At 36.7% G+C, this 20616-nt stretch overlaps 18 non-coding genes across 18 annotated transcripts; all 18 read right to left on the bottom strand.

Moving 5' to 3' along the window:
* Positions 1–1953: 1953 nt before the first annotated feature.
* TRNAL-UAG (transfer RNA leucine (anticodon UAG)) lies at positions 1954–2035 on the bottom strand. The gene has a single exon. It is a non-coding gene; the product is annotated as a tRNA-Leu (tRNA).
* Positions 2036–2446: 411 nt separating this feature from the next.
* TRNAL-AAG (transfer RNA leucine (anticodon AAG)) lies at positions 2447–2528 on the bottom strand. The gene has a single exon. It is a non-coding gene; the product is annotated as a tRNA-Leu (tRNA).
* A 737-nt stretch (positions 2529–3265) lies between these two features.
* On the bottom strand, positions 3266–3347 carry TRNAL-UAG (transfer RNA leucine (anticodon UAG)). The gene has a single exon. It is a non-coding gene; the product is annotated as a tRNA-Leu (tRNA).
* Positions 3348–3758: 411 nt separating this feature from the next.
* TRNAL-AAG (transfer RNA leucine (anticodon AAG)) lies at positions 3759–3840 on the bottom strand. The gene has a single exon. It is a non-coding gene; the product is annotated as a tRNA-Leu (tRNA).
* Positions 3841–4577: 737 nt separating this feature from the next.
* On the bottom strand, positions 4578–4659 carry TRNAL-UAG (transfer RNA leucine (anticodon UAG)). The gene has a single exon. It is a non-coding gene; the product is annotated as a tRNA-Leu (tRNA).
* A 411-nt stretch (positions 4660–5070) lies between these two features.
* TRNAL-AAG (transfer RNA leucine (anticodon AAG)) lies at positions 5071–5152 on the bottom strand. The gene has a single exon. It is a non-coding gene; the product is annotated as a tRNA-Leu (tRNA).
* A 737-nt stretch (positions 5153–5889) lies between these two features.
* On the bottom strand, positions 5890–5971 carry TRNAL-UAG (transfer RNA leucine (anticodon UAG)). Its single transcript has one exon. It is a non-coding gene; the product is annotated as a tRNA-Leu (tRNA).
* A 411-nt stretch (positions 5972–6382) lies between these two features.
* Positions 6383–6464, bottom strand: TRNAL-AAG (transfer RNA leucine (anticodon AAG)). The gene has a single exon. It is a non-coding gene; the product is annotated as a tRNA-Leu (tRNA).
* Positions 6465–7201: 737 nt separating this feature from the next.
* On the bottom strand, positions 7202–7283 carry TRNAL-UAG (transfer RNA leucine (anticodon UAG)). The gene has a single exon. It is a non-coding gene; the product is annotated as a tRNA-Leu (tRNA).
* Positions 7284–7694: 411 nt separating this feature from the next.
* On the bottom strand, positions 7695–7776 carry TRNAL-AAG (transfer RNA leucine (anticodon AAG)). Its single transcript has one exon. It is a non-coding gene; the product is annotated as a tRNA-Leu (tRNA).
* Positions 7777–8513: 737 nt separating this feature from the next.
* Positions 8514–8595, bottom strand: TRNAL-UAG (transfer RNA leucine (anticodon UAG)). The gene has a single exon. It is a non-coding gene; the product is annotated as a tRNA-Leu (tRNA).
* Positions 8596–9804: 1209 nt separating this feature from the next.
* On the bottom strand, positions 9805–9886 carry TRNAL-UAG (transfer RNA leucine (anticodon UAG)). Its single transcript has one exon. It is a non-coding gene; the product is annotated as a tRNA-Leu (tRNA).
* A 1206-nt stretch (positions 9887–11092) lies between these two features.
* TRNAL-UAG (transfer RNA leucine (anticodon UAG)) lies at positions 11093–11174 on the bottom strand. Its single transcript has one exon. It is a non-coding gene; the product is annotated as a tRNA-Leu (tRNA).
* A 3010-nt stretch (positions 11175–14184) lies between these two features.
* On the bottom strand, positions 14185–14266 carry TRNAL-AAG (transfer RNA leucine (anticodon AAG)). The gene has a single exon. It is a non-coding gene; the product is annotated as a tRNA-Leu (tRNA).
* Positions 14267–15003: 737 nt separating this feature from the next.
* Positions 15004–15085, bottom strand: TRNAL-UAG (transfer RNA leucine (anticodon UAG)). The gene has a single exon. It is a non-coding gene; the product is annotated as a tRNA-Leu (tRNA).
* A 410-nt stretch (positions 15086–15495) lies between these two features.
* Positions 15496–15577, bottom strand: TRNAL-AAG (transfer RNA leucine (anticodon AAG)). The gene has a single exon. It is a non-coding gene; the product is annotated as a tRNA-Leu (tRNA).
* A 2172-nt stretch (positions 15578–17749) lies between these two features.
* Positions 17750–17831, bottom strand: TRNAL-UAG (transfer RNA leucine (anticodon UAG)). The gene has a single exon. It is a non-coding gene; the product is annotated as a tRNA-Leu (tRNA).
* Positions 17832–19041: 1210 nt separating this feature from the next.
* TRNAL-UAG (transfer RNA leucine (anticodon UAG)) lies at positions 19042–19123 on the bottom strand. Its single transcript has one exon. It is a non-coding gene; the product is annotated as a tRNA-Leu (tRNA).
* Positions 19124–20616: the final 1493 nt, after the last annotated feature.

Here is a 20616-nt window from a genome sequence, read left to right as displayed (position 1 = left end):
TTAGAGCATTCACATATGGTTAGGGTTAGGTACGTGATACTGGTGCTTGGGTTTCTGGTGGTCATTGCAATATTAGGGACATCTCAATGCCCACAATTCTGACACTTGCTAGGTTAGCCTTCTAACTTTCAACATCGAGCCCCTAACTCTAACACTGAACATACCTGCAGCCTATCCTTAATTCTTTTCCTTCCAATGCCTAACCCCAAAACCTCTTAGTATCTTACCATGACCTTTCCTATCTGCAGCATAACCTTAAACATACTCCTATAGTTCCAAACTCTTAACCTCCCTTCTTAGTGCCTAACCATTACCCCACCCCCTGCCATTGAACCATAACATCCCCTACACATAGGACAGAGTTCCAAAATCAGTCGTTTTACCAGTGTTTGGGATTCTGCTATCAGTTTCCTGACTTGCATCTTCCCGAATGCCAGGATGCCCAATGCATCCAATTGTAATCACTTCAAGTTAATTTTTATGTCTCTACAGTCTTTAGAAATATTTTTGAAAAGTATTTAGTAGATATTATAAGCTTTTTTGAACTCTGTTGTTGAATTGTCCCAGCAACTATCATACACCAGATAGAATTTGAACTTTAAGAGAAAATAACTGATTTTGTTTTTGGAAAATAATTACGGCAGCAGTGGGATTTGAACCCACTCCTCCGAAGAGACTGGAGCCTAAATCCAGCGCCTTAGACCGCTCGGCCATGCTACCACACTTAAAGGTAACTCATAGTTTCTCACAGTCTGGAATCTAGAACTAGAATTACAGAAAATGTTGTTGTTGTAGTAAAGAAATACGTAAAAATCTGTTTTATGTTAAGCATTTTAGATGCTCTTAACATCAGTAAGAAAAGATTTTTTTTTAAAGAATATTGGTTGCCATGCAATCTAGATGAGAAATGGTTAACTTTTAATTAATTTGCATTTTAGTCGAGTTTACCACTTTGAAACCAATCACTGACATTTTCTTTGAAAAATTTATATGGCAGCTTTGGGAAGTTAGCAAAGAAAGAAATTAGCTGTTATAACAATGTGACGATGAACACTTATTTTTTAATTGAATTGCATTATTGTGGAAAGAACAATGAAAACATCAACCTCTAACAATATATATAAATTATAAATATGGCAGCAGTGTGATTTGAACCCACGCCTCCGAAGAGACTGGAGCCTTAATCCAGCGCCTTAGACCGCTCGGCCATGCTACCTCATGGGTGCAGTGTTCATGTGGCTCAAAGATCTATCAAATGATTATTTAAATGTGTTTTGTTCACTTTATATGAAGTAAAAAAACATATTGAGATTTATTAGAGCATTCACATATGGTTAGGGTTAGGTACGTGATACTGGTGCTTGGGTTTCTGGTGGTCATTGCAATATTAGGGACATCTCAATGCTCACAATTCTGACACTTGCTAGGTTAGCCTTCTAACTTTCAACATCGAGCCCCTAACTCTAACACTGAACATACCTGCAGCCTATCCTTAATTCTTTTCCTTCCAATGCCTAACCCCAAAACCTCTTAGTATCTTACCATGACCCTTCCTATCTGCAGCATAACCTTAAACATACTCCTATAGTTCCAAACTCTTAACCTCCCTTCTTAGTGCCTAACCATTACCCCACCCCCTGCCATTGAACCATAACATCCCCTACACATAGGACAGAGTTCCAAAATCAGTCGTTTTACCAGTGTTTGGGATTCTGCTATCAGTTTCCTGACTTGCAGCTTCCCGAATGCCAGGATGCCCAATGCATCCAATTGTAATCACTTCAAGTTAATTTTTATGTCTCTACAGTCTTTAGAAATATTTTTGAAAAGTATCTAGTAGATATGATAAACTTTTTTGAACTCTGTTGTTGAATTGTCCCAGCAACTATCATACACCAGATAGAATTTGAACTTTAAGAGAAAATAACTGATTTTGTTTTTGGAAAATAATTATGGCAGCAGTGGGATTTGAACCCACGCCTCCGAAGAGACTGGAGCCTAAATCCAGCGCCTTAGACCGCTCGGCCATGCTACCACACTTAAAGGTAACTCATAGTTTCTCACAGTCTGGAATCTAGAACTAGAAATTACAGAAAATGTTGTTGTTGTAGTAAAGAAATATGTAAAAATCTTTTTTATGTTAAGCATTTTAGATGCTCTTAACATAAGTGAGAATTTTTATTTAAAGAATATTGGTTGCCATGCAATCTAGATGAGAAATGGTTAATTTTTAATTAATTTGCATTTTAGTCGAGTTTACCACTTTGAAACCAATCACTGACATTTTCTTTGAAAAATTTACATGGCAGCTTTGGGAAGTTAGCAAAGAAAGAAATTAGCTGTTATAACAATGTGATGATGAACACTTATTTTTTAATTGAATTGCATTATTGTGGAAAGAACAATGAAAACATCAACCTCTAACAATATATATCAATAATAAATATGGCAGCAGTGGGATTTGAACCCACGCCTCCGAAGAGACTGGAGCCTTAATCCAGCGCCTTAGACCGCTCGGCCATGCTACCTCATGGGTGCAGTGTTCATGTGGCTCAAAGATCTATCAAATGTTTATTTAAATGTGTTTTGTTCACTTTATATGAAGTAAAAAAACATATTGAGATTTATTAGAGCATTCACATATGGTTAGGGTTAGGTACGTGATACTGGTGCTTGGGTTTCTGGTGGTCATTGCAATATTAGGGACATCTCAATGCTCACAATTCTGACACTTGCTAGGTTAGCCTTCTAACTTTCAACATCGAGCCCTTAACTCTAACACTGAACATACCTGCAGCCTATCCTTAATTCTTTTCCTTCCAATGCCTAACTCCAAAACCTCTTAGTATCTTACCATGACCCTTCCTATCTGCAGCATAACCTTAAACATACTCCTATAGTTCCAAACTCTTAACCTCCCTTCTAAGTGCCTAACCATTACCCCACCCCCTGCCATTGAACCATAACATCCCCTACACATAGGACAGAGTTCCAAAATCAGTCGTTTTACCAGTGTTTGGGATTCTGCTATCAGTTTCCTGACTTGCAGCTTCCCGAATGCCAGGATGCCCAATGCATCCAATTGTAATCACTTCAAGTTAATTTTTAAGTCTCTACAGTCTTTAGAAATATTTTTGAAAAGTATCTAGTAGATATGATAAACTTTTTTGAACTCTGTTGTTGAATTGTCCCAGCAACTATCATACACCAGATAGAATTTGAACTTTAAGAGAAAATAACTGATTTTGTTTTTGGAAAATAATTATGGCAGCAGTGGGATTTGAACCCACGCCTCCGAAGAGACTGGAGCCTAAATCCAGCGCCTTAGACCGCTCGGCCATGCTACCACACTTAAAGGTAACTCATAGTTTCTCACAGTCTGGAATCTAGAACTAGAAATTACAGAAAATGTTGTTGTTGTAGTAAAGAAATACGTAAAAATCTTTTTTATGTTAAGCATTTTAGATGCTCTTAACATAAGTGAGAATTTTTATTTAAAGAATATTGGTTGCCATGCAATCTAGATGAGAAATGGTTAATTTTTAATTAATTTGCATTTTAGTCGAGTTTACCACTTTGAAACCAATCACTGACATTTTCTTTGAAAAATTTATATGGCAGCTTTGGGAAGTTAGCAAAGAAAGAAATTAGCTGTTATAACAATGTGATGATGAACACTTATTTTTAAATTGAATTGCATTATTGTGGAAAGAACAATGAAAACATCAACCTCTAACAATATATATCAATAATAAATATGGCAGCAGTGGGATTTGAACCCACGCCTCCGAAGAGACTGGAGCCTTAATCCAGCGCCTTAGACCGCTCGGCCATGCTACCTCATGGGTGCAGTGTTCATGTGGCTCAAAGATCTATCAAATGTTTATTTAAATGTGTTTTGTTCACTTTATATGAAGTAAAAAAACATATTGAGATTTATTAGAGCATTCACATATGGTTAGGGTTAGGTACGTGATACTGGTGCTTGGGTTTCTGGTGGTCATTGCAATATTAGGGACATCTCAATGCTCACAATTCTGACACTTGCTAGGTTAGCCTTCTAACTTTCAACATCGAGCCCCTAACTCTAACACTGAACATACCTGCAGCCTATCCTTAATTCTTTTCCTTCCAATGCCTAACTCCAAAACCTCTTAGTATCTTACCATGACCCTTCCTATCTGCAGCATAACCTTAAACATACTCCTATAGTTCCAAACTCTTAACCTCCCTTCTAAGTGCCTAACCATTACCCCACCCCCTGCCATTGAACCATAACATCCCCTACACATAGGACAGAGTTCCAAAATCAGTCGTTTTACCAGTGTTTGGGATTCTGCTATCAGTTTCCTGACTTGCAGCTTCCCGAATGCCAGGATGCCCAATGCATCCAATTGTAATCACTTCAAGTTAATTTTTATGTCTCTACAGTCTTTAGAAATATTTTTGAAAAGTATCTAGTAGATATGATAAACTTTTTTGAACTCTGTTGTTGAATTGTCCCAGCAACTATCATACACCAGATAGAATTTGAACTTTAAGAGAAAATAACTGATTTTGTTTTTGGAAAATAATTATGGCAGCAGTGGGATTTGAACCCACGCCTCCGAAGAGACTGGAGCCTAAATCCAGCGCCTTAGACCGCTCGGCCATGCTACCACACTTAAAGGTAACTCATAGTTTCTCACAGTCTGGAATCTAGAACTAGAAATTACAGAAAATGTTGTTGTTGTAGTAAAGAAATATGTAAAAATCTTTTTTATGTTAAGCATTTTAGATGCTCTTAACATAAGTGAGAATTTTTATTTAAAGAATATTGGTTGCCATGCAATCTAGATGAGAAATGGTTAATTTTTAATTAATTTGCATTTTAGTCGAGTTTACCACTTTGAAACCAATCACTGACATTTTCTTTGAAAAATTTACATGGCAGCTTTGGGAAGTTAGCAAAGAAAGAAATTAGCTGTTATAACAATGTGATGATGAACACTTATTTTTTAATTGAATTGCATTATTGTGGAAAGAACAATGAAAACATCAACCTCTAACAATATATATCAATAATAAATATGGCAGCAGTGGGATTTGAACCCACGCCTCCGAAGAGACTGGAGCCTTAATCCAGCGCCTTAGACCGCTCGGCCATGCTACCTCATGGGTGCAGTGTTCATGTGGCTCAAAGATCTATCAAATGTTTATTTAAATGTGTTTTGTTCACTTTATATGAAGTAAAAAAACATATTGAGATTTATTAGAGCATTCACATATGGTTAGGGTTAGGTACGTGATACTGGTGCTTGGGTTTCTGGTGGTCATTGCAATATTAGGGACATCTCAATGCTCACAATTCTGACACTTGCTAGGTTAGCCTTCTAACTTTCAACATCGAGCCCCTAACTCTAACACTGAACATACCTGCAGCCTATCCTTAATTCTTTTCCTTCCAATGCCTAACTCCAAAACCTCTTAGTATCTTACCATGACCCTTCCTATCTGCAGCATAACCTTAAACATACTCCTATAGTTCCAAACTCTTAACCTCCCTTCTAAGTGCCTAACCATTACCCCACCCCCTGCCATTGAACCATAACATCCCCTACACATAGGACAGAGTTCCAAAATCAGTCGTTTTACCAGTGTTTGGGATTCTGCTATCAGTTTCCTGACTTGCAGCTTCCCGAATGCCAGGATGCCCAATGCATCCAATTGTAATCACTTCAAGTTAATTTTTAAGTCTCTACAGTCTTTAGAAATATTTTTGAAAAGTATCTAGTAGATATGATAAACTTTTTTGAACTCTGTTGTTGAATTGTCCCAGCAACTATCATACACCAGATAGAATTTGAACTTTAAGAGAAAATAACTGATTTTGTTTTTGGAAAATAATTATGGCAGCAGTGGGATTTGAACCCACGCCTCCGAAGAGACTGGAGCCTAAATCCAGCGCCTTAGACCGCTCGGCCATGCTACCACACTTAAAGGTAACTCATAGTTTCTCACAGTCTGGAATCTAGAACTAGAAATTACAGAAAATGTTGTTGTTGTAGTAAAGAAATACGTAAAAATCTTTTTTATGTTAAGCATTTTAGATGCTCTTAACATAAGTGAGAATTTTTATTTAAAGAATATTGGTTGCCATGCAATCTAGATGAGAAATGGTTAATTTTTAATTAATTTGCATTTTAGTCGAGTTTACCACTTTGAAACCAATCACTGACATTTTCTTTGAAAAATTTATATGGCAGCTTTGGGAAGTTAGCAAAGAAAGAAATTAGCTGTTATAACAATGTGATGATGAACACTTATTTTTAAATTGAATTGCATTATTGTGGAAAGAACAATGAAAACATCAACCTCTAACAATATATATCAATAATAAATATGGCAGCAGTGGGATTTGAACCCACGCCTCCGAAGAGACTGGAGCCTTAATCCAGCGCCTTAGACCGCTCGGCCATGCTACCTCATGGGTGCAGTGTTCATGTGGCTCAAAGATCTATCAAATGTTTATTTAAATGTGTTTTGTTCACTTTATATGAAGTAAAAAAACATATTGAGATTTATTAGAGCATTCACATATGGTTAGGGTTAGGTACGTGATACTGGTGCTTGGGTTTCTGGTGGTCATTGCAATATTAGGGACATCTCAATGCTCACAATTCTGACACTTGCTAGGTTAGCCTTCTAACTTTCAACATCGAGCCCCTAACTCTAACACTGAACATACCTGCAGCCTATCCTTAATTCTTTTCCTTCCAATGCCTAACTCCAAAACCTCTTAGTATCTTACCATGACCCTTCCTATCTGCAGCATAACCTTAAACATACTCCTATAGTTCCAAACTCTTAACCTCCCTTCTAAGTGCCTAACCATTACCCCACCCCCTGCCATTGAACCATAACATCCCCTACACATAGGACAGAGTTCCAAAATCAGTCGTTTTACCAGTGTTTGGGATTCTGCTATCAGTTTCCTGACTTGCAGCTTCCCGAATGCCAGGATGCCCAATGCATCCAATTGTAATCACTTCAAGTTAATTTTTATGTCTCTACAGTCTTTAGAAATATTTTTGAAAAGTATCTAGTAGATATGATAAACTTTTTTGAACTCTGTTGTTGAATTGTCCCAGCAACTATCATACACCAGATAGAATTTGAACTTTAAGAGAAAATAACTGATTTTGTTTTTGGAAAATAATTATGGCAGCAGTGGGATTTGAACCCACGCCTCCGAAGAGACTGGAGCCTAAATCCAGCGCCTTAGACCGCTCGGCCATGCTACCACACTTAAAGGTAACTCATAGTTTCTCACAGTCTGGAATCTAGAACTAGAAATTACAGAAAATGTTGTTGTTGTAGTAAAGAAATACGTAAAAATCTTTTTTATGTTAAGCATTTTAGATGCTCTTAACATAAGTGAGAATTTTTTTTTAAAGAATATTGGTTGCCATGCAATCTAGATGAGAAATGGTTAATTTTTAATTAATTTGCATTTTAGTCGAGTTTACCACTTTGAAACCAATCACTGACATTTTCTTTGAAAAATTTATATGGCAGCTTTGGGAAGTTAGCAAAGAAAGAAATTAGCTGTTATAACAATGTGATGATGAACACTTATTTTTTAATTGAATTGCATTATTGTGGAAAGAACAATGAAAACATCAACCTCTAACAATATATATCAATAATAAATATGGCAGCAGTGGGATTTGAACCCACGCCTCCGAAGAGACTGGAGCCTTAATCCAGCGCCTTAGACCGCTCGGCCATGCTACCTCATAGGTGCAGTGTTCATGTGGCTCAAAGATCTATCAAATGATTATTTAAATGTGTTTTGTTCACTTTATATGAAGTAAAAAAACATATTGAGATTTATTAGAGCATTCACATATGGTTAGGGTTAGGTACGTGATACTGGTGCTTGGGTTTCTGGTGGTCATTGCAATATTAGGGACATCTCAATGCTCACAATTCTGACACTTGCTAGGTTAGCCTTCTAACTTTCAACATCGAGCCCCTAACTCTAACACTGAACATACCTGCAGCCTATCCTTAATTCTTTTCCTTCCAATGCCTAACTCCAAAACCTCTTAGTATCTTACCATGACCCTTCCTATCTGCAGCATAACCTTAAACATACTCCTATAGTTCCAAACTCTTAACCTCCCTTCTAAGTGCCTAACCATTACCCCACCCCCTGCCATTGAACCATAACATCCCCTACACATAGGACAGAGTTCCAAAATCAGTCGTTTTACCAGTGTTTGGGATTCTGCTATCAGTTTCCTGACTTGCAGCTTCCCGAATGCCAGGATGCCCAATGCATCCAATTGTAATCACTTCAAGTTAATTTTTATGTCTCTACAGTCTTTAGAAATATTTTTGAAAAGTATCTAGTAGATATGATAAACTTTTTTGAACTCTGTTGTTGAATTGTCCCAGCAACTATCATACACCAGATAGAATTTGAACTTTAAGAGAAAATAACTGATTTTGTTTTTGGAAAATAATTATGGCAGCAGTGGGATTTGAACCCACGCCTCCAAAGAGACTGGAGCCTAAATCCAGCGCCTTAGACCACTCGGCCATGCTACCACATTTAAAGGTAACTTATAGTTTCTCACAGTCTGGAATCTAGAACTAGAATTACTGAAAATGTTGTTGTTGTAGTAAAGAAATACATAAAAATATGTTTTATGTTAAGCATTTTAGATGCTCTTAACATAAGTGAGAAAAGATTTTTTTTAAAGAATATTGGTTGCCATGCAAACTAGATGAGAAATGGTTAATTTTTAATTAATTTGCATTTTAGTCGAGTTTACCACTTTGAAACCAATCACTGACATTTTCTTTGAAAAATTTATATGGCAGCTTTGGGAAGTTAGCAAAGAAAGAAATTAGCTGTTATCACAATGTGATGATGAACACTTATTTTTTAATTGAATTGCATTATTGTGGAAAGAACAATGAAAACATCAACCTCTAACAATGTATATCAATAATAAATATGGCAGCAGTGGGAGTTGAACCCACGCCTCCAGCGCCTTAGACCGCTCGGCCATGCTACCTCATGGGTGCAGTGTTCATGTGGCTCAAAGATCTATCAAATGATTATTTAAATGTGTTTTGTTCACTTTATATGAAGTAAAAAAACATATTGAGATTTATTAGAGCATTCACATATGGTTAGGGTTAGGTACGTGATACTGGTGCTTGGGTTTCTGGTGGTCATTGCAATATTAGGGACATCTCAATGCTCACAATTCTGACACTTGCTAGGTTAGCCTTCTAACTTTCAACATCGAGCCCATAACTCTAACACTGAACATACCTGCAGCCTATCCTTAATTCTTTTCCTTCCAATGCCTAACTCCAAAATCTCTTAGTATCTTACCATGACCCTTCCTATCTGCAGCATAACCTTAAACATACTCCTATAGTTCCAAACTCTTAACCTCCCTTCTTAGTGCCTAACCATTACCCCACCCCCTGCCATTGAACCATAACATCCCCTACACATAGGACAGAGTTCCAAAATCAGTCGTTTTACCAGTGTTTGGGATTCTGCTATCAGTTTCCTGACTTGCAGCTTCCCGAATGCCAGGATGCCCAATGCATCCAATTGTAATCACTTCAAGTTAATTTTATGTCTCTACAGTCTTTAGAAATATTTTTGAAAAGTATCTAGTAGATATGATAAACTTTTTTGAACTCTGTTGTTGAATTGTCCCAGCAACTATCATACACCAGATAGAATTTGAACTTTAAGAGAAAATAACTGATTTTGTTTTTGGAAAATAATTATGGCAGCAGTGGGATTTTAACCCACGCCTCCAAAGAGACTGGAGCCTAAATCCAGCGCCTTAGACCGCTCGGCCATGCTACCACAATTTAAGGTAGCTCATAGTTTCTCACAGTCTGGAATCTAGAACTAGAATTACAGAAAATGTTGTTGTTGTAGTAAAGAAATACGTAAAAATCTGTTTTATGTTAAGCATTTTAGATGCTCTTAACATAAGTGAGAATTTTTTTTAAAGAATATTGGTTGCCATGCAATCTAGATGAGAAATGGTTAATTTTTAATTAATTTGCATTTTAGTCGAGTTTACCACTTTGAAACCAATCACTGACATTTTCTTTGAAAAATTTATATGGCAGCTTTGGGAAGTTAGCAAAGAAAGAAATTAGCTGTTATAACAATGTGATGATGAACACTTATTTTTTAATTGAATTGCATTATTGTGGAAAGAACAATGAAAACATCAACCTCTAACAATATATATCAATAATAAATATGGCAGCAGTGGGATTTGAACCCACGCCTCCAGCGCCTTAGACCGCTCGGCCATGCTACCTCATGGGTGCAGTGTTCATGTGGCTCAAAGATCTATCAAATGATTATTTAAATGTGTTTTGTTCACTTTATATGAAGTAAAAAAACATATTGAGATTTATTAGAGCATTCACATATGGTTAGGGTTAGGTACGTGATACTGGTGCTTGGGTTTCTGGTGGTCATTGCAATATTAGGGACATCTCAATGCTCACAATTCTGACACTTGCTAGGTTAGCCTTCTAACTTTCAACATCGAGCCCATAACTCTAACACTGAACATACCTGCAGCCTATCCTTAATTCTTTTCCTTCCAATGCCTAACTCCAAAACCTCTTAGTATCTTACCATGACCCTTCCTATCTGCAGCATAACCTTAAACATACTCCTATAGTTCCAAACTCTTAACCTCCCTTCTTAGTGCCTAACCATTACCCCAGCCCCTGCCATTGAACCATAACATCCCCTACACATAGGACAGAGTTCCAAAATCAGTCGTTTTACCAGTGTTTGGGATTCTGCTATCAGTTTCCTGACTTGCAGCTTCCCGAATGCCAGGATGCCCAATGCATCCAATTGTAATCACTTCAAGTTAATTTTTATGTCTCTACAGTCTTTAGAAATATTTTTGAAAAGTATCTAGTAGATATGATAAACTTTTTTGAACTCTGTTGTTGAATTGTCCCAGCAACTATCATACACCAGATAGAATTTGAACTTTAAGAGAAAATAACTGATTTTGTTTTTGGAAAATAATTATGGCAGCAGTGGGATTTTAACCCACGCCTCCAAAGAGACTGGAGCCTAAATCCAGCGCCTTAGACCGCTCGGCCATGCTACCACAATTTAAGGTAGCTCATAGTTTCTCACAGTCTGGATTCTAGAACTAGAATTACAGAAAATGTTGTTGTTGTAGTAAAGAAATACGTAAAAATCTGTTTTATGTTAAGCATTTTAGATGCTCTTAACATAAGTGAGAATTTTTTTTAAAGAATATTGGTTGCCATGCAATCTAGATGAGAAATGGTTAATTTTTAATTAATTTGCATTTTAGTCGAGTTTACCACTTTGAAACCAATCACTGACATTTTCTTTGAAAAATTTATATGGCAGCTTTGGGAAGTTAGCAAAGAAAGAAATTAGCTGTTATAACAATGTGATGATGAACACTTATTTTTTAATTGAATTGCATTATTGTGGAAAGAACAATGAAAACATCAACCTCTAACAATATATATCAATAATAAATATGGCAGCAGTGGGATTTGAACCCACGCCTCCAGCGCCTTAGACCGCTCGGCCATGCTACCTCATGGGTGCAGTGTTCATATGGCTCAAAGATCTATCAAATGATTATTTAAATGTGTTTTGTTCACTTTATATGAAGTAAAAAAACATATTGAGATTTATTAGAGCATTCACATATGGTTAGGGTTAGGTACGTGATACTGGTGCTTGGGTTTCTGGTGGTCATTGCAATATTAGGGACATCTCAATGCTCACAATTCTGACACTTGCTAGGTTAGCCTTCTAACTTTCAACATCGAGCCCATAACTCTAACACTGAACATACCTGCAGCCTATCCTTAATTCTTTTCCTTCCAATGCCTAACTCCAAAACCTCTTAGTATCTTACCATGACCCTTCCTATCTGCAGCATAACCTTAAACATACTCCTATAGTTCCAAACTCTTAACCTCCCTTCTTAGTGCCTAACCATTACCCCAGCCCCTGCCATTGAACCATAACATCCCCTACACATAGGACAGAGTTCCAAAATCAGTCGTTTTACCAGTGTTTGGGATTCTGCTATCAGTTTCCTGACTTGCAGCTTCCCGAATGCCAGGATGCCCAATGCATCCAATTGTAATCACTTCAAGTTAATTTTTATGTCTCTACAGTCTTTAGAAATATTTTTGAAAAGTATCTAGTAGATATGATAAACTTTTTTGAACTCTGTTGTTGAATTGTCCCAGCAACTATCATACACCAGATAGAATTTGAACTTTAAGAGAAAATAACTGATTTTGTTTTTGGAAAATAATTATGGCAGCAGTGGGATTTGAACCCACGCCTCCGAATAGACTGGAGCCTAAATCCAGCGCCTTAGACCGCTCGGCCATGCTACCACACTTAAAGGTAACTCATAGTTTCTTACAGTCTGGAATCTAGAACTAGAAATTACAGAAAATGTGGTTGTTGTAGTAAAGAAATATGTAAAAATCTGTTTTATGTTAAGCATTTTAGATGCTCTTAACATAAGTGAGAATTTTTTTTTAAAGAATATTGGTTGCCATGCAATCTAGATGAGAAATGGTTAATTTTTAATTAATTTGCATTTTAGTCGAGTTTACCACTTTGAAACCAATCACTGACATTTTCTTTGAAAAATTTATATGGCAGCTTTGGGAAGTTAGCAAAGAAAGAAATTAGCTGTTATAACAATGTGATGATGAACACTTATTTTTTAATTGAATTGCATTATTGTGGAAAGAACAATGAAAACATCAACCTCTAACAATATATATCAATAATAAATATGGCAGCAGTGGGATTTGAACCAACGCCTACAAAGAGACTGGAGCCTTAATCCAGCGCCTTAGACCGCTCGGCCATGCTACCTCATGGGTGCAGTGTTCATGTGGCTCAAAGATCTATCAAATGATTATTTAAATGTGTTTTGTTCACTTTATATGAAGTAAAAAAACATATTGAGATTTATTAGAGCATTCACATATGGTTAGGGTTAGGTACGTGATACTGGTGCTTGGGTTTCTGGTGGTCATTGCAATATTAGGGACATCTCAATGCTCACAATTCTGACACTTGCTAGGTTAGCCTTCTAACTTTCAACATCGAGCCCCTAACTCTAACACTGAACATACCTGCAGCCTATCCTTAATTCTTTTCCTTCCAATGCCTAACTCCAAAATCTCTTAGTATCTTACCATGACCCTTCCTATCTGCAGCATAACCTTAAACATACTCCTATAGTTCCAAACTCTTAACCTCCCTTCTTAGTGCCTAACCATTACCCCACCCCCTGCCATTGAACCATAACATCCCCTACACATAGGACAGAGTTCCAAAATCAGTCGTTTTACCAGTGTTTGGGATTCTGCTATCAGTTTCCTGACTTGCAGCTTCCCGAATGCCAGGATGCCCAATGCATCCAATTGTAATCACTTCAAGTTAATTTTTATGTCTCTACAGTCTTTAGAAATATTTTTGAAAAGTATCTAGTAGATATGATAAACTTTTTTGAACTCTGTTGTTGAATTGTCCCAGCAACTATCATACACCAGATAGAATTTGAACTTTAAGAGAAAATAACTGATTTTGTTTTTGGAAAATAATTATGGCAGCAGTGGGATTTGAACCCACGCCTCCGAAGAGAGTGGAGCCTAAATCCAGCGCCTTAGACCGCTCGGCCATGCTACCACACTTAAAGGTAACTCATAGTTTCTCACAGTCTGGAATCTAGAACTAGAATTACAGAAAATGTTGTTGTTGTAGTAAAGAAATACGTAAAAATATGTTTTATGTTAAGCATTTTAGATACTCTTAACATAAGTGAGAATTTTTTTTTAAAGAATATTGGTTGCCATGCAATCTAGATGAGAAATGGTTAATTTTTAATTAATTTGCATTTTAGTCGAGTTTACCACTTTGAAACCAATCACTGACATTTTCTTTGAAAAATTTATATGGCAGCTTTGGGAAGTTAGCAAAGAAAGAAATTAGCTGTTATAACAATGTGATGATGAACACTTTTTTTCTAATTGAATTGCATTATTGTGGAAATAACAATGAAAACATCAACCTCTAACAATATATATCAATAATAAATATGGCAGCAGTGGGATTTGAACCCACGCCTCCGAAGAGACTGGAGCCTTAATCCAGCGCCTTAGACCGCTCGGCCATGCTACCTCATGGGTGCAGTGTTCATGTGGCTCAAAGATCTATCAAATGATTATTTAAATGTGTTTTGTTCACTTTATATGAAGTAAAAAAACATATTGAGATTTATTAGAGCATTCACATATGGTTAGGGTTAGGTACGTGATACTGGTGCTTGGGTTTCTGGTGGTCATTGCAATATTAGGGACATCTTAATGCTCACAATTCTGACACTTGCTAGGTTAGCCTTCTAACTTTCAACATCGAGCCCCTAACTCTAACACTGAACATACCTGCAGCCTATCCTTAATTCTTTTCCTTCCAATGCCTAACTCCAAAACCTCTTAGTATCTTACCATGACCCTTCCTATCTGCAGCATAACCTTAAACATACTCCTATAGTTCCAAACTCTTAACCTCCCTTCTTAGTGCCTAACCATTACCCCACCCCCTGCCATTGAACCATAACATCCCCTACACATAGGACAGAGTTCCAAAATCAGTCGTTTTACCAGTGCTTGGGATTCTGCTATCAGTTTCCTGACTTGCAGCTTACCGAATGCCAGGATGCCCAATGCATCCAATTGTAATCACTTCAAGTTAATTTTTATGTCTGTACAGTCTTTAGAAATATTTTTGAAAAGTATCTAGTAGATATGATAAACTTTTTTGAACTCTGTTGTTGAATTGTCCCAGCAACTATCATACACCAGATAGAATTTGAACTTTAAGAGAAAATAACTGATTTTGTTTTTGGAAAATAATTATGGCAGCAGTGGGATTTGAACCCACGCCTCCGAAGAGACTGGAGCCTAAATCCAGCGCCTTAGACCGCTCGGCCATGCTACCACACTTAAAGGTAACTCATAGTTTCTCACAGTCTGGAATCTAGAACTAGAAATTACAGAAAATGTTGTTGTTGTAGTAAAGAAATACGTAAAAATCTGTTTTATGTTAAGCATTTTAGATGCTCTTAACATAAGTGAGAATTTTTTTTAAAGAATATTGGTTGCCATGCAATCTAGATGAGAAATGGTTAATTTTTAATTAATTTGCATTTTAGTCGAGTTTACCACTTTGAAACCAATCACTGACATTTTCTTTGAAAAATTTATATGGCAGCTTTGGGAAGTTAGCAAAGAAAGAAATTAGCTGTTATAACAATGTGATGATGAACACTTATTTTTTAATTGAATTGCATTATTGTGGAAAGAACAATGAAAACATCAACCTCTAACAATATATATCAATAATAAATATGGCAGCAGTGGGATTTGAACCCACGCCTCCGAAGAGACTGGAGCCTTAATCCAGCGCCTTAGACCGCTCGGCCATGCTACCTCATGGGTGCAGTGTTCATGTGGCTCAAAGATCTATCAAATGATTATTTAAATGTGTTTTGTTCACTTTATATGAAGTAAAAAAACATATTGAGATTTATTAGAGCATTCACATATGGTTAGGGTTAGGTACGTGATACTGGTGCTTGGGTTTCTGGTGGTCATTGCAATATTAGGGACATCTCAATGCTCACAATTCTGACACTTGCTAGGTTAGCCTTCTAACTTTCAACATCGAGCCCCTAACTCTAACACTGAACATACCTGCAGCCTATCCTTAATTCTTTTCCTTCCAATGCCTAACTCCAAAACCTCTTAGTATCTTACCATGACCCTTCCTATCTGCAGCATAACCTTAAACATACTCCTATAGTTCCAAACTCTTAACCTCCCTTCTAAGTGCCTAACCATTACCCCACCCCCTGCCATTGAACCATAACATCCCCTACACATAGGACAGAGTTCCAAAATCAGTCGTTTTACCAGTGTTTGGGATTCTGCTATCAGTTTCCTGACTTGCAGCTTCCCGAATGCCAGGATGCCCAATGCATCCAATTGTAATCACTTCAAGTTAATTTTTATGTCTCTACAGTCTTTAGAAATATTTTTTGAAAAGTATCTAGTAGATATGATAAACTTTTTTGAACTCTGTTGTTGAATTGTCCCAGCAACTATCATACACCAGATAGAATTTGAACTTTAAGAGAAAATAACTGATTTTGTTTTTGGAAAATAATTATGGCAGCAGTGGGATTTGAACCCACGCCTCCGAAGAGAGTGGAGCCTAAATCCAGCGCCTTAGACCGCTCGGCCATGCTACCACACTTAAAGGTAACTCATAGTTTCTCACAGTCTGGAATCTAGAACTAGAATTACAGAAAATGTTGTTGTTGTAGTAAAGAAATACGTAAAAATATGTTTTATGTTAAGCATTTTAGATGCTCTTAACTCGGCCATGCTACCACACTTAAAGGTAACTTATAGTTTCTCACAGTCTGGAATCTAGAACTAGAATTACTGAAAATGTTGTTGTTGTAGTAAAGAAATACGTAAAAATATGTTTTATGTTAAGCATTTTAGATGCTCTTAACATAAGTGAGAAAAGATTTTTTTTAAAGAATATTGGTTGCCATGCAAACTAGATGAGAAATGGTTAATTTTTAATTAATTTGCATTTTAGTCGAGTTTACCACTTTGAAACCAATCACTGACATTTTCTTTGAAAAATTTATATGGCAGCTTTGGGAAGTTAGCAAAGAAAGAAATTAGCTGTTATCACAATGTGATGATGAACACTTATTTTTTAATTGAATTGCATTATTGTGGAAAGAACAATGAAAACATCAACCTCTAACAATGTATATCAATAATAAATATGGCAGCAGTGGGAGTTGAACCCACGCCTCCAGCGCCTTAGACCGCTCGGCCATGCTACCTCATGGGTGCAGTGTTCATGTGGCTCAAAGATCTATCAAATGATTATTTAAATGTGTTTTGTTCACTTTATATGAAGTAAAAAAACATATTGAGATTTATTAGAGCATTCACATATGGTTAGGGTTAGGTACGTGATACTGGTGCTTGGGTTTCTGGTGGTCATTGCAATATTAGGGACATCTCAATGCTCACAATTCTGACACTTGCTAGGTTAGCCTTCTAACTTTCAACATCGAGCCCATAACTCTAACACTGAACATACCTGCAGCCTATCCTTAATTCTTTTCCTTCCAATGCCTAACTCCAAAATCTCTTAGTATCTTACCATGACCCTTCCTATCTGCAGCATAACCTTAAACATACTCCTATAGTTCCAAACTCTTAACCTCCCTTCTTAGTGCCTAACCATTACCCCACCCCCTGCCATTGAACCATAACATCCCCTACACATAGGACAGAGTTCCAAAATCAGTCGTTTTACCAGTGTTTGGGATTCTGCTATCAGTTTCCTGACTTGCAGCTTCCCGAATGCCAGGATGCCCAATGCATCCAATTGTAATCACTTCAAGTTAATTTTTATGTCTCTACAGTCTTTAGAAATATTTTTGAAAAGTATCTAGTAGATATGATAAACTTTTTTGAACTCTGTTGTTGAATTGTCCCAGCAACTATCATACACCAGATAGAATTTGAACTTTAAGAGAAAATAATTGATTTTGTTTTTGGAAAATAATTATGGCAGCAGTGGTATTTGAACCCACGCCTCCAAAGAGACTGGAGCCTAAATCCAGCGCCTTAGACCACTCGGCCATGCTACCACACTTAAAGGTAACATATAGTTTCTCACAGTCTGGAATCTAGAACTAGAATTACTGAAAATGTTGTTGTTGTAGTAAAGAAATACGTAAAAATATGTTTTATGTTAAGCATTTTAGATGCTCTTAACATAAGTGAGAAAAGATTTTTTTTAAAGAATATTGGTTGCCATGCAAACTAGATGAGAAATGGTTAATTTTTAATTAATTTGCATTTTAGTCGAGTTTACCACTTTGAAACCAATCACTGACATTTTCTTTGAAAAATTTATATGGCAGCTTTGGGAAGTTAGCAAAGAAAGAAATTAGCTGTTATCACAATGTGATGATGAACACTTATTTTTTAATTGAATTGCATTATTGTGGAAAGAACAATGAAAACATCAACCTCTAACAATGTATATCAATAATAAATATGGCAGCAGTGGGAGTTGAACCCACGCCTCCAGCGCCTTAGACCGCTCGGCCATGCTACCTCATGGGTGCAGTGTTCATGTGGCTCAAAGATCTATCAAATGATTATTTAAATGTGTTTTGTTCACTTTATATGAAGTAAAAAAACATATTGAGATTTATTAGAGCATTCACATATGGTTAGGGTTAGGTACGTGATACTGGTGCTTGGGTTTCTGGTGGTCATTGCAATATTAGGGACATCTCAATGCTCACAATTCTGACACTTGCTAGGTTAGCCTTCTAACTTTCAACATCGAGCCCATAACTCTAACACTGAACATACCTGCAGCCTATCCTTAATTCTTTTCCTTCCAATGCCTAACTCCAAAATCTCTTAGTATCTTACCATGACCCTTCCTATCTGCAGCATAACCTTAAACATACTCCTATAGTTCCAAACTCTTAACCTCCCTTCTTAGTGCCTAACCATTACCCCACCCCCTGCCATTGAACCATAACATCCCCTACACATAGGACAGAGTTCCAAAATCAGTCGTTTTACCAGTGTTTGGGATTCTGCTATCAGTTTCCTGACTTGCAGCTTCCCGAATGCCAGGATGCCCAATGCATCCAATTGTAATCACTTCAAGTTAATTTTTATGTCTCTACAGTCTTTAGAAATATTTTTGAAAAGTATCTAGTAGATATGATAAACTTTTTTGAACTCTGTTGTTGAATTGTCCCAGCAACTATCATACACCAGATAGAATTTGAACTTTAAGAGAAAATAACTGATTTTGTTTTTGGAAAATAATTATGGCAGCAGTGGGATTTTAACCCACGCCTCCAAAGAGACTGGAGCCTAAATCCAGCGCCTTAGACCGCTCGGCCATGCTACCACAATTTAAGGTAGCTCATAGTTTCTCACAGTCTGGAATCTAGAACTAGAATTACAGAAAATGTTGTTGTTGTAGTAAAGAAATACGTAAAAATCTGTTTTATGTTAAGCATTTTAGATGCTCTTAACATAAGTGAGAATTTTTTTTTAAAGAATATTGGTTGCCATGCAATCTAGATGAGAAATGGTAAATTTTTAATTAATTTGCATTTTAGTCGAGTTTACCACTTTGAAACCAATCACTGACATTTTCTTTGAAAAATTTATATGGCAGCTTTGGGAAGTTAGCAAAGAAAGAAATTAGCTGTTATAACAATGTGATGATGAACACTTATTTTTTAATTGAATTGCATTATTGTGGAAAGAACAATGAAAACATCAACCTCTAACAATATATATCAATAATAAATATGGCAGCAGTGGGATTTGAACCCACGCCTCCAGCGCCTTAGACCGCTCGGCCATGCTACCTCATGGGTGCAGTGTTCATGTGGCTCAAAGATCTATCAAATGATTATTTAAATGTGTTTTGTTCACTTTATATGAAGTAAAAAAACATATTGAGATTTATTAGAGCATTCACATATGGTTAGGTTTAGGTAAGTGATACTGGTGCTTGTGTTTCTGGTGGTCATTGCAATATTAGGGACATCTCAATGCTCACAATTCTGACACTTGCTAGGTTAGCCTTCTAACTTTCAACATCGAGCCCATAACTCTAACACTGAACATACCTGCAGCCTATCCTTAATTCTTTTCCTTCCAATGCCTAACTCCAAAACCTCTTAGTATCTTACCATGACCCTTCCTATCTGCAGCATAACTTTAAACATACTCCTATAGTTCCAAACTCTTAACCTCCCTTTTTAGTGCCTAACCATTACCCCAGCCCCTGCCATTGAACCATAACATCCCCTACACATAGGACAGAGTTCCAAAATCAGTCGTTTTACCAGTGTTTGGGATTCTGCTATCAGTTTCCTGACTTGCAGCTTCCCGAATGCCAGGATGCCCAATGCATCCAATTGTAATCACTTCAAGTTAATTTTTATGTCTCTACAGTCTTTAGAAATATTTTTGAAAAGTATCTAGTAGATATGATAAACTTTTTTGAACTCTGTTGTTGAATTGTCCCAGCAACTATCATACACCAGATAGAATTTGAACTTTAAGAGAAAATAACTGATTTTGTTTTTGGAAAATAATTATGGCAGCAGTGGGATTTGAACCCACGCCTCCGAATAGACTGGAGCCTAAATCCAGCGCCTTAGACCGCTCGGCCATGCTACCACACTTAAAGGTAACTCATAGTTTCTCACAGTCTGGAATCTAGAACTAGAAATTACAGAAAATGTTGTTGTTGTAGTAAAGAAATATGTAAAAATCTGTTTTATGTTAAGCATTTTAGATGCTCTTAACATAAGTGAAATTTTTTTTTTAAAGAATATTGGTTGCCATGCAATCTAGATGAGAAATGGTTAATTTTTAATTAAT

Source organism: Crinia signifera, unplaced genomic scaffold (assembly GCF_055691185.1).
Source record: "Crinia signifera unplaced genomic scaffold, ASM5569118v1 HAP2_SCAFFOLD_130, whole genome shotgun sequence".
Classification (NCBI taxonomy): Eukaryota; Metazoa; Chordata; class Amphibia; order Anura; family Myobatrachidae; genus Crinia; species Crinia signifera.
This window is presented reverse-complemented; position numbering and strand designations above follow the sequence as displayed.